An 8,654-nucleotide genomic window follows, 5' to 3' on the forward strand; every position below is an offset into this window, starting at 1 on the left:
TACGGAATAACAAGAAACAGAATAGCTAAAACAATACTTTACAATAAAAGATCTTCTGGAGGTATCTCCATGCCTGTTCTCAAGCTGTACTATAGAACAACAACAATAAAAACTGCATGATACTGACATAGAAACAGACTGGTGGATCAATGGAATTGAATAGAAGACCCAGAAATAAATCCACACACCTATGGACACCTGATTTTTGATAAAGATATGCAAACCATAAAATGGAAAAATAAAAGATAGCATCTTCAACAAATGATGCTGGGCTAACTGGAGTTAACTTGTAGAAAAATGCAAATAGACCCATAGCTATCACTTTGCACAAAATTAAAGTCCTAGTGAATTAAGGAGCTCAACATGAAATTAGACACACTAAATGTGTTGGAAGAAAAAGGGGAGAGGTGCCTTGAACTCATTGGCCCAGGAGACAATTTCCTGAACAGAACACCAACAGCACAAGCTCTAAGATCTATAATTAATAAATGGGATATCATTAAACTGAAAAGCTCCTGTAAAGCAAAGGACACTGTCAGCAGAACAATATGACAGCCTACAGACTGGGAAAAGATCTTCATCAACCCTACATCCGGTAGAGGACTAATACCCAGAACATATAAAGAACTCAAGAAATTAGACACCAGCAAATCAAATAATCCAATTAAAAATTGTGCACAGGGCTAAGCAGAGAATTCTCAACAGAAAAATGTAGAATGGCAGAGAAACACTTAAAGAAATGCTCAACTTCCTTAGTTATCAGGGAAATGCAAATCAATACAACTCTGAAATTCCATTTTACACCCATCATAATGGTTAAGATCAATCAAAACTCAGGCGACAACACATGCTGGAGAGGATGTGGGGAAAAGGGAATCCTCCTCCATTGTTGCTTGGAGTGCAAACTCACACAACCACTTTGGAAACCAATCTGGTGATTTCTCAGAAAATTGGGAATAACACTACCTCAAAATCCAGCTATACCAATCCTAAGCATATACCCAAAAGTTGCTCCACCATTTAATAAGAACATTTGCTCAACTATGTTCATAATAGTTTTATTTGTAATACCCAGAATCTGGAAACAACCTAGAGGTCCCTCAACAGAGGAATGGATACAGAAATTGTGGAATATCTACACAATGGAATACTCCTCAGCTATTAAAAATAAAGAAATCATGAAATTTGCAGTCAAATGGATAAAACCAGAAAAGATCATCCTGAGTGAGAGATCATCAAACAGAAAGACAGGCATGGTATACACTCACTAATAATAAGATATTGGCCATATAATATAGGACAGCCATCTACAGACCTAAAGAAGCTAAACACCCTAGTGTTTAGTGGTGGGATCTAGAAAAGATCATTCTGAGTGAAATATCCCAGAAGGAGAAAGACAAACATGGGATATACTCACTTATATAGACCAAATGTTTCTAATGAGAATGGATCAAGTACCTGGCTGTGCTCAGCACTGGTAATGCAATTTAATTTGGTTGCTCACAGATAGTGGAAGGATGACTAATCATGGTATTGGTGAAGTACACTAAGGGCTGGGAAAGTTTCCCGGAATAACTGATATTTGAAATAAATATTGAATAATGGTAAGGAAGCTAGAAGAAATAGTAATAAAAGCCATATTAACTGAGTGCCAGAAACCACCCAGAGGAAAAGACTTATAAAGACCATGTCATATGCAAAATTACAGTCCAGTAAGTTTGAAGTCTAGATGTAGAAATCAACGCCAAGAGTTACATTTTAAAGAACAGTTAATAACTCAGTATAAATTTAAATAGTAGATAACTATCAGATAATGTTTTATTCTTAAAGTTTGAATCCTCTGTGTGAACATTCTTTATACACACTGTTAATGATGCTCTTCAGTCCACCTCATATCCATGTCATCACATACCATTTATAAGTGCCTTTCACATGGCAAGCATCATGAAGGCAGGATGTTTAGCTAGCTTATTTTTGTACTTCAAGGTCCTAGAGAAGTAACTGACACAGAGTATTCAGAAAGTGCAAGCTGAATGAAAGTAATGATACAGTAATATAGTTCTCAGATAACTTAACTCTTTGCTATTTGTGCACAAGTAAATAGAGACAATCTGTCATTGATCTTCTAAGTTCAGAGATTCATGCTATTGAATTCCATGAGAGAATAATGGAGTTTTATTATTCTCCTGAAAATGCCTTTCAGAAAATCATCCCATGGAGTAAAGCTCCTTCCTATTCTGATTGTTGTGAATTGTGTGGAAAAGAAAAACACATTCAGTGGAAATGTGCATTGCCTAAGAGCTCAGCCATCTCTCAGTGCTAAGGATATTTAAATAGTCAAAAGCCTTCTCTAAAGAGCACTGATGCAGGAGGCTCAACTTCTAATACATTGTGGTTTAATACTCATCAGCCAGTAGCCTCCTGATAATAATTAGCCTTTGGTTTTTATGAGTTCAAGCTTAAAATTTGAAGATTACAGGGAAAATTTCTGTCTCATTTATAGTTTTCAGCTCAACTGTTTTTGAACTTAGAGCAATATTACTGTATTTTGTCTTGAAAAAATTTGTAACCACAAGACTTATGAAGAGTAGGATGTATACAACCACCAAATAACCTGAGTCTTATGGTCTGTACTGCAAACTCTCTAAGAAATAGTGTTTAAAAGATCACAGTTATCGAAAGAAGTCATAATACAGAAAGTGAAGTCTACTGCATTAAACTTTATGTTTCACAAAAACCTGTCTCATGCTTTCTGTCCTCTTTTCTTTTGGTAGCCAGAGTTCATTGAGTGTTTCTTACAGATATAAAATCCTTAAATTTCTCTTTTTCAAATATTATGACAGATTTAATGTAGTGTGAATGTGGACAGAAAATGAATGTTGTGGGCCTGGACAGAATGTTGTAAGCTGAATGACTCCCAAAATTAATGTTTCAGTTTTTTTTCCCAATGTTTTAGGAAGCACATGCTTCAATTCAAAAGCCTAAATTCCTAAAATCTACAGTCTCATCTGCATCAAATACTTGTGAGACTGATTTGATTTTTTTTTGATGTGATTTCTCTACTACATATGATCCTATGGAAATCAAGTTTGTAATATAATTCCATAATGCATTATTGGGATGAGCACTAATAAACATTTTGACTATAAAAAAGACAAAAGATATGAAGGTAAGAAAAAAATGAGAAGGATATCTTCAAGTAACTCCAAAACCCTATAAAAGAAATACAAACCTGAGTCTTCAAAATAATCTGTGACTCTGAATAATGTGTCCAACCTTACAAACACACACACTCACATACACACACATACACACACACACACACACACACACACACACACAAACACGACCTCTGTGATGTTAGGTGCAGCCTATAAATCAGCCCATGAAGCAGCCCTCAGGGGTTGAAGACTGGTACCTCTGGCTCCTGCAGATCACATTGTTTACAGGTATCCGATCTATTTTAGAACAGTCAAGAGTTGTGCATTCTCCCTAATTCAGTTCAACAACAGTAACTCTACAAATACTCTGTGGGAATTCTACAGCAGCCTCTCCACTCTAACCCTGCCCCACCCCCTCAAAGGCTCTCATCACAGGACCTGAGGCTTTGGGGTACTCTGAAATCTGGCTGCCTGGAGGTGGTAATGCCTTTACAGCTTATATACTCGGCACAGCTACAGAGACAGAACCATTCCGATGCTATCATTATTCCTGCAATCTCCATAGCAGTGGTTGCTATCACACCTGTGCCTACTGTAGTCACAGCTGTAGCAGCCACAGAGCACTACACTAGAATGCAGGGAGAACTGACTTGAGTGCAGGTTTGCACACCATGAGATGCACATGTGATCTAGACCCCTCTCTTGAAACTGTTCTCTTGACACATTGTATATGCCTACTTCTTGTTCTGCCTCAGCTCACTCGTGCTGCTGTGATAAAGTACTATAACATAGTAGTTAGTAATTATTAAAAATTTGGTTTTTCGCCTAGTCTGTAATTATTTTTTTTTCTTACATGAGCTCCCCGAATCACAGAATTCCTTTAATTTTTCTTTATGGCTCTGAAAAGAGTCCCATGGGAGATGAAGCAAGTCTGAACTTATTTGGTGAGCCTTTAAAGTGTTTCTAAGTCACGGGACTTTTCAGTCACAGGAACTTTTTGTCAGGAACTGTTTGTCATGCCAGTTGTTCTGGGGCTGGTCTGCTATTGCGTCGAGTGTGTGCTGAAAAAGGCGAGCCGGCTGTTGACAATAAACAGTGACTGTCACTACCCCCACCCTCCAAAAAAAGGTTTTTAACAGTTGTAGCAGAGCCAGGTAAGCCTGAGATCAAAGTTCTGGCAGTGTTAATGTCTTGTGAGGGCAGCTTTCTGAGCCTTGTATCTTGTAGCTGCATCCTCTGGAGATGGGGATCATTGTGTTCTTTCACCACAGACGGATCTGAAAGGATGAGCTTACCTTTAAATGCCCTTTGTTAAGGTCACTAACTCTATCCATAATGGCACAACTCTCATGGCTTCATTGCCTCTTAAGGCCACATCTCTCAGTCTAATCACAGTATTGATCATGCTCCTGCACAGGAATTTGGGAAACATTCAGATCCCAGCACCTGCTCAGAGTATTTTTGCAGTAAAGGAAGGTCTTACTTGCTGGTGACTGTATGAAGGCAGTTCCCACTGAGAACCCTAGCTAGACATTATAGTTACACTCTGCTCACAGTAAAACATGGACTTTTGAGACAAAAGGAAATGTGATGTCCCTGCAAAAGATACAATTATCACTTTTATACAACTCATAATTTAAAATAGATAAACCAATTGCTTAGAAGAACAAGAATATCTTGGTGGTAAGATTGAACATAATTCCTTCTGGGGCTTCAGAGAGAAAAATAATGACAAGTTCCCTACCCAGAAAGGGTTGATTGCATCATACTATCATCACTTCCTTCAAACAATCAAATCAGAAGTGATTTGCAAAGGAATCCTAATTCCTGCTGTTCGAGGTTCTTCTGGGCATAGTACTGATAATATGATGAGAGGAGATGGACGGCCTGACAATTTTTCCTTTATCGTTTCAAACATGTAGATCATGAATTTTAGTCTTTTATTACTGTCTCCCATCCTGTCTCTCTGTCCTACTGAAAGCCTCCTTCCTAACAAGACCCCTCCTAATTTCATATATTGCTTGTTTGTGACACACTGAATTTAACTAGGGTTTCTTATATCTGCTATAAATTTTTCTTCCTTCTACTTTGAAAAAGGAGTAGCAGAACTTGAGATTGTATTCGTTGCCAGAGAAGCCTGAGAGGCACCTGTATGACCTCACTAAATGAGTGCAAATGTTATCCATACCGAAAAGAATTGTAAGGTAAACTCATTCTGCAGAAGCCTAGGTATCTAACAGAGAGTTATATAAACATAAGGCCATCCTGTCCTTTCTATAGCCATGTTGGTAAGTACCCACCGTGGAGCAGAATATTAAATAAAGCCAAATTCATGGAAATTAGAGGTCAAGTATTCAAGATTCTACTCAATAAAACAGGAAATTATTTTTTTATTATTTTTTAAAAGTATGTCATAATTTTAGAAAGAACTCCCTGAGGTAAAATAAACTCTTAATAGTATAGTCCTAGAATATCTACTTGTAAGCAAAATAACTTCCAGATAAATCGCTCATGCAAAAGCACCAACGTAATCAAACAAGGTAATTTATTTTATAGCTTTGTCTTTTACCAACCTGTAAAAAGCAGTGAGATGTCTATCAAAGGTAATTGGGTCTGTTTTAGAATCAGTAGTACGTTTTTCTTAGAAAAGTGTTAGAAATCAGGACGGATTGTTTCTGAACAAATCGGAATCCAATTCAAATTGATAAGTGTATAATAAGTATTTGTCTACTAACCAAACAACGGCATGGTGTCTCTAGGAAACATTTTAAAGTAAGTAGAACAAGAATGAAGTATATCATTTTGCTCCTGAGGAAGCTTGAATATGCATCAGAGCCCTCACCCTGACAGTTCTATTACTGAATAAATTTCCCATGATCAACATATAGAACCAGTGCTTCTCAGCCTGCCTAATGCTGTGACCCTTTAATACAGTTCCTTGTGTAGTGGTGCCCCAATCATAAAATTATTTTTATTGCTACATCGTAACTGTAATTTTGGTAGTTGCAAATTGTAATGTAAATACCTGTGTTTTCTGTTGGCCTTAAAAAAAAAAAAAAATAACCTTGTGAAAGGATTGCTTAACCACAAAGGGGTCATGACCCACAGGTTGAGAAACACTGATATAGAGCCATACCTCTTACTACAGCCAGCTTACAGCCATTAATAACTGAGGGCCACAGAGGCACCAGCTTTATAAAACAATATCTTCACAGTGACTAATTCAAGAAGTGATGAAAAAAATAGAAGAATGAAAAAATCAGTCTCAAAAGCCTATCTAATCCTTAAGAAATGGTGAGAATCAGGGCAAGAACATTCCAGAGGTTGATGTTGCAAAGGCATTTAATCAGCTTTCAAGTACCCCACCAAATATTTTGCTTGTGAACTGGAAGCACAGACCCAGTTTGATGTTAAGAAGGACAATGCAGCCATTTCTGATGAGAGTTGATAAGCTAGGGTCAGATGGAAGGGGAGGAGGACCTCCTTCATCTGTGGACTTGGAGAGGGGCAGGGAGGAGATGAGGGACGGAGGATAGATTGAGAGGGGATGAGGGAAGGGACTACAGCTCAGATACAAAGTGAATAAACTGTAATTAAAACAAAAAATAAAAAATAATTAAAAAATAAAAATTTCTTCTCTGTCCTGAGTGTGAGAATCCTGAAACAGATCTGCATGTTTTGTCAATCCAAAGAAGCAAACAAGAGGTAATTCTTTTAAGGCCTGTAGGCACCGAGGTATGCTTGACATACATCATAAACTCTTTACATTCATTCTCAAAAGCCCACCTGAGAACAGTGACAGTGGTGCCAGTAAAAAAGAAAAGGAGAAGAAAAATAGAAAGGGCAAGGACAAGGAAAACAGCTTCATAGCCAGCAGTGAGACACTACTACCTTACCACCAAATGAAAGTAGTCCTCAGGAGGATGATTGGGGGAGGATGCAACTGTGGAAGCTCAGAGGTGCAGAATGGATGAAATTAGTGACCATGCAAAAGGTCTGGCACTCGATGATGATTTAGAAAGAACTATAAAAGAATGTATCGACATTCTTTTTGATTTTGTTAAGAAAAATAAAGAGAAAGGTATTATTAATACATATGATAAAGAAATTGTGGCTGAGGCAGAAAGGCTGGATCTAAAATTCATGGGTCCTCTTGTTTTCACTGAAGTTCTCTTTAGTGAGAAGATAAGAGAACAAATCAAGAAATACAAGCATTATTTCCTCAAGTTTTGTCATAATAACAAAAGGCTCAGTGGATAGGGGAGGATCTGATCCTAGCCTATCAGGTCTCATCAGAACTGGCTGCATCATCTTCCCTTGTGGTCTGGCAGGGCTGCACACCCCAGGGAGAGGTGATAAAAGAGCCAGCCACTGAGTTCATGTCATAGACAGCCCCTGATCCCCTTACTAGGGAACCCACTTGGAAACTGAGCAGCCTATGGGCTTCATCTGAGCAGGGGGTCTAGGTCCTTTCCATGTATCATCTTTGGTTGGAGTATAGATCTCCGCAGGACCTGCCCTAGCCCAGGTTTTTTGGCTGTGCTAGTCTCCTTTTTTTTTTTTTCCAATGCAGTTTATTCAGGAACCTTGAACAATCATCTGACTCTGGGGAAAGCCAGCCCACAGCTTAAATAGCCTCTGGGTAGCCAACCCCAGAGTGCCACATGGGCAATGCAGATCTCCTTGTGGAGCTCCTGTCCCCTCCAGGGGAAGGACATAGAGGAAGAAGAGAAATAGTGGGTGGGAATGGGAGGAGATGAGGGGAGGCTATAGCTGGGATACAAAGTGAATAAGTTGTAATAAATAATAATTTTAAATGAAAAAATAAATAAAATGAAAAAAAAATAAAATTATTTGGAAATACACAAACCAAAAAAGTACCTTCTTTATGGTTTGGAATGTATGGTAGCAATGGGTCAAGCTCAGATGATCTCCAATATGATTCCACAAATCTTGAAGAAGATGTATAAATGATGCAGACATTTTAGAAGAAGGGGTCATCATCACCTGGTCAGAAAAGACCTCTAAGAAATATCTCTCAAAATAACTTGCCAAAGAGATGCATGTCAAAGCAGAACCGTTCATTAAATGATTGAAGGAAGCAGAGGAAGAATCTTCTCATGGTGAGGAAGAAGATGAAGATGGAAATACTGAAGCGGTGCTTTTGATGACTGTGTGCCCAAAGGTGAATCTAAGAAGTCTGACAACAGGGATGATGGATGGCATTGATGCTGATGCCATTTAAAAGGATGGAAGCAGCTTAGCTTACCAGGGTAATGCTGCCAAACTTCCTCCATTCTCGGTCGGAAGCGCAACACGTATGTGAAAGAGCTAAAATGGCTTCACATCATGCTACTAAAAAGAAAGCTATTACTGTGAGTGGTCTATAATTAAGTCCAATGAGACATCTAGGAAGTCCATAGTTATCAGTGAACAGTTGTAGTTTGCTTATTTATAGAATATTTCTTTTGAAAAAACCACTGGTGGACACAT

The 8,654-nt window shown here is 38.2% G+C and overlaps 1 pseudogene; it reads left to right on the top strand.

Moving 5' to 3' along the window:
* Positions 1–6,794: 6,794 nt before the first annotated feature.
* On the top strand, positions 6,795–8,406 carry LOC110560914 (eukaryotic translation initiation factor 5-like; annotated as a pseudogene).
* The last annotated feature ends 248 nt before the right edge of the window (positions 8,407–8,654 follow it).

This window comes from Meriones unguiculatus, chromosome 17, assembly GCF_030254825.1.
Source record: "Meriones unguiculatus strain TT.TT164.6M chromosome 17, Bangor_MerUng_6.1, whole genome shotgun sequence".
In the NCBI taxonomy this organism is placed as follows: domain Eukaryota; kingdom Metazoa; phylum Chordata; class Mammalia; order Rodentia; family Muridae; genus Meriones; species Meriones unguiculatus.